This window comes from Chlorocebus sabaeus, chromosome 4, assembly GCF_047675955.1.
Source record: "Chlorocebus sabaeus isolate Y175 chromosome 4, mChlSab1.0.hap1, whole genome shotgun sequence".
Lineage (NCBI taxonomy): Eukaryota > Metazoa > Chordata > Mammalia > Primates > Cercopithecidae > Chlorocebus > Chlorocebus sabaeus.
Genome location: NC_132907.1, coordinates 47,472,462 through 47,476,643, shown reverse-complemented (window position 1 = coordinate 47,476,643; position 4,182 = coordinate 47,472,462).

The window sequence follows — 4,182 nt, the reverse complement described above, 5'->3', positions numbered from 1 at the left end:
CGAAAGGCTTCTTGAAGGGAAAGATGTAACACTGTGAGGTGAATTAACAGAACACAGAGCAGTTTCTCAGAAAGCTTCTTTACAGTTTTGAACGGAAGATATTTCCTTTTTCACCGTAGCCCTCTATGGGCTTCCAAATATCCCTTTGCCAGTTCCACAAGAACAGCCTTAGCGAAAGGCTTCTTGAAGGGAAAGATGTAACTCTGTGAGATGAATTAACAGAACACAGAGCAGTTTCTCAGAAATCTTCTTTCCAGTTTTGAACGGAAGATATTTCCTTTTTCACCATAGCCCTCTAGGGGCTTCCAAATATCCCTTTGCGAATACCACAAGAACAGCCTTAGCGAAAGGCTTCTTGAAGGGAAAGATGTAACTCTGTGAGATAAATTAACAGAACACAGAGCAGTTTCTGAGAAAGCTTCTTTCCAGTTTTGAAGGGAAGATATTTCCTTTTTCACCATAGCCCTCTAAGGGCTTCCAAATATCCCTTTGCCAATTCCACAAGAACAGCCTTAGCGGAAGGCTTCTTGAAGGGAAAGATGTAGCTCTGTGAGATGAACTAACAGAACACAGAGCAGTTTCTCAGAAAGCTTCTTTCCAGTTTTGAACGGAAGATATTTCTTATTTCACCATAGCAATCCACGGGCTTCCAAATATCCCTTTGCCTCTTCCACAAGAACCGCCTTAGCGAAAGGCTTCTTGAAGGGAAAGATGTACCTCTGTGAGATGAATTAACAGAACACAGAGCAGTTTCTCAGAAAGCTTCTTTCCGGTTTTGAACGGAAGATATTTCTTTTTTCACCATAGCCCTCTATGGGCTTCCAAATATCCCTTTGCCAATTCCACAAGAACAGCCTTAGTGACAGGCTTCTTGAAGGGAAAGATGTAACTCTGTGAGATGAATTAGCAGAACATAGAGCAGTTTCTCAGTAAGCTTCTTTCCAGTATTGAACGGAAGAAATTTCCTGTTTCACCATAGCCCTCTATGGGCTTCCAAATATCCCTTTGCCAATTCCACAAGAACAGCCTTAGCGAAAGGCTTCTTGAAGGGAAAGATGTAACTCTGTGAGATGAATTAACACAACACAGAGCAGTTTCTCAGAAAGCTTCTTTCCAGTTTTGAACGGAAAATATTTCCTTTTTCACCGTAGCCCTCTATGGGCTTCCAAATATCCCTTTGCCAGTTCCACAAGAACAGCCTTAGCGAAAGGCTTCTTGAAGGGAAAGATGTAACTCTGTGAGATGAATTAACAGAACACAGAGCAGTTTCTCAGAAATCTTCTTTCCAGTTTTGAAGGGAAGATATTTCCTTTTTCACCATAGCCCTCTATGGGCTTCCAAATATCCCTTTGCGAATACCACAAGAACAGCCTTAGCGAAAGGCTTCTTGAAGGGAAAGATGTAACTCTGTGAGATGAATTAACAGAACACAGAGCAGTTTCTCAGAAAGCTTCTTTCCAGTTTTGAACGGAAGATATTTCCTTTTTCACCATAGCCCTCTATGGGCTTCCAAATATCCCATTGCCAATTCCACAAGAACAGCCTCAGCGAAAGGCTTCTTGAAAGGAAAGATGTAACTCTGTGAGATGAATTAACAGAACACACAGCAGTTTCTCAGAAAGCTTCTTTCCAGTTTTGAACGGAAGATATTTCCTTTCTCACCATAGCCCTCTATGGGCTTCCAAATATCCCTTTGCCAATTCCACAAGAACAGACTTAGCGAAAGGCTTCTTGAAGGGAAAGATGTAACTCGGTGAGATGAATTAACAGAACACAGAGCAGTTTCTCAGAAAGCTTCTTTTGAGTTTTGAACGGAAGATATTTCCTTTTTCACCATAGCCCTCTATGGGCATCTAAATATCCCTTTGCCAATTCCACAAGAACAGCCTTAGCGAAAGGCTTCATGAAGGGAAAGATGTAACTCTGTGAGATGAATTAACAGAACACAGAGCAGTTTCTCAGAAAGCTTCTTTCCAGTTTTGAACGGAAGAAATTTCCTGTTTCAACATAGCCCTCTATGGGCTTCCAAATATCCCTTTGCGAATACCACAAGAACAGCCTTAGCGAAAGGCTTCTTGAAGGGAAAGATGTAACTCTGTGAGATGAATTAACAGAACACAGAACAGTTTCTCAGAAAGCTTCTTTCCAGTTTTGAACGGAAGATATTTCCTTTTTCACCGTAGCCCTCTATGGGCTTCCAAATATCCCTTTGCCGATTCCCCAAGAACAGCCTTAGCGAAAGGCTTCATGAAGGGAAAGATGTAACTCTGTGAGATGAATTAACAGAACACAGAGCAGTTTCTCAGAAAGCTTCTTTCCAGTTTTGAACGGAAGAAATTTCCTGTTTCAACATAGCCCTCTATGGGCTTCCAAATATCCCTTTGCCGATTCCACAAGAACAGCCTTAGCGAAAGGCTTCTTGAAGGGAAAGATGAAACTCTGTGAGATGAATTAACAGAACACAGAGCAGTTTCTCAGAAAGCTTCTTTCCAGTTTTGAACGGAAGAAATTTCCTTTCTCACCATAGCCCTCTATGGGCTTCCAAATATATCTTTGCCAATTCCACAAGAACAGCCTTAGCGAAAGGCTTCTTGAAGGGAAAGATGTAACACTGTGAGATGAATTAACAGAACACAGAGCAGTTTCTCAGAAATCTTCTTTACAGTTTTGAACGGAAGATATTTCCTTTTTCACCGTAGCCCTCTATGGGCTTCCAAATAGCCCTTTGCCAGTTCCACAAGAACAGCCTTAGCGAAAGGCTTCTTGAAGGGAAAGATGTAACTCTGTGAGATGAATTAACAGAACACAGAGCAGTTTCTCAGAAATCTTCTTTCCAGTTTTGAACGGAAGATATTTCCTTTTTCACCATAGCCCTCGAGGGGCTTCCAAATATCCCTTTGCGAATACCACAAGAACAGCCTTAGCGAAAGGCTTCTTGAAGGGAAAGATGTAACTCTGTGAGATAAATTAACAGAACACAGAGCAGTTTCTGAGAAAGCTTCTTTCCAGTTTTGAAGGGAAGATATTTCCTTTTTCACCATAGCCCTCTAAGGGCTTCCAAATATCCCTTTGCCAATTCCACAAGAACAGCCTTAGCGGAAGGCTTCTTGAAGGGAAAGATGTAGCTCTGTGAGATGAACTAACAGAACACAGAGCAGTTTTTCAGAAAGCTTCTTTCCAGTTTTGAACGGAAGATATTTCTTATTTCACCATAGCAATCCACGGGCTTCCAAATATCCCTTTGCCTCTTCCACAAGAACCGCCTTAGCGAAAGGCTTCTTGAAGGGAAAGATGTACCTCTGTGAGATGAATTAACAGAACACAGAGCAGTTTCTCAGAAAGCTTCTTTCCGGTTTTGAACGGAAGATATTTCTTTTTTCACCATAGCCCTCTATGGGCTTCCAAATATCCCTTTGCCAATTCCACAAGAACAGCCTTAGTGACAGGCTTCTTGAAGGGAAAGATGTAACTCTGTGAGATGAATTAACAGAACACAGAGCAGTTTCTCCGAAATCTTCTTTCCAGTTTTGAACGGAAGATATTTCCTTTTTCACCATAGCCCTCTATGGGCTTCAAAATATCCCTTTGCCAATTCCACAAGAACAGCCTTAGCGAAAGGCTTCTTGAAGGGAAAGATGTAACTCTGTGAGATGAATTAACAGAACACAGAGCAGTTTCTCAGAAAGCTTCTTTCCAGTTTTGAACGGAAGATATTTCCTTTCTCACCATAGCCCTCTATGGGCTTCCAAATATCCCTTTGCCAATTCCACAAGAACAGCCTTAGCGAAAGGCTTCTTGAAGGCAAAGATGTAACTCTGTGAGATGAATTAACAGAACACAGAGCAGTTTCCCAGAAATCTTCTTTCCAGTTTTGAACGGAAGATATTTCCTTTTTCACCGTAGCCCTCTATGTGCTTCCAAATATCCCTTTGCCAGTTCCACAAGAACAGCCTTAGCGAAAGGCTTCTTGAAGGGAAAGATGTAACTCTGTGAGATGAATTAACAGAACACAGAGCAGTTTCTCAGAAATCTTCTTTCCAGTTTTGAAGGGAAGATATTTCCTTTTTCACCATAGCCCTCTAGGGGCTTCCAAATATCCCTTTGCGAATACCACAAGAACAGCCTTAGCGAAAGGCTTCTTGAAGGGAAAGATGTAACTCTGTGAGATGAATTAACAGAACA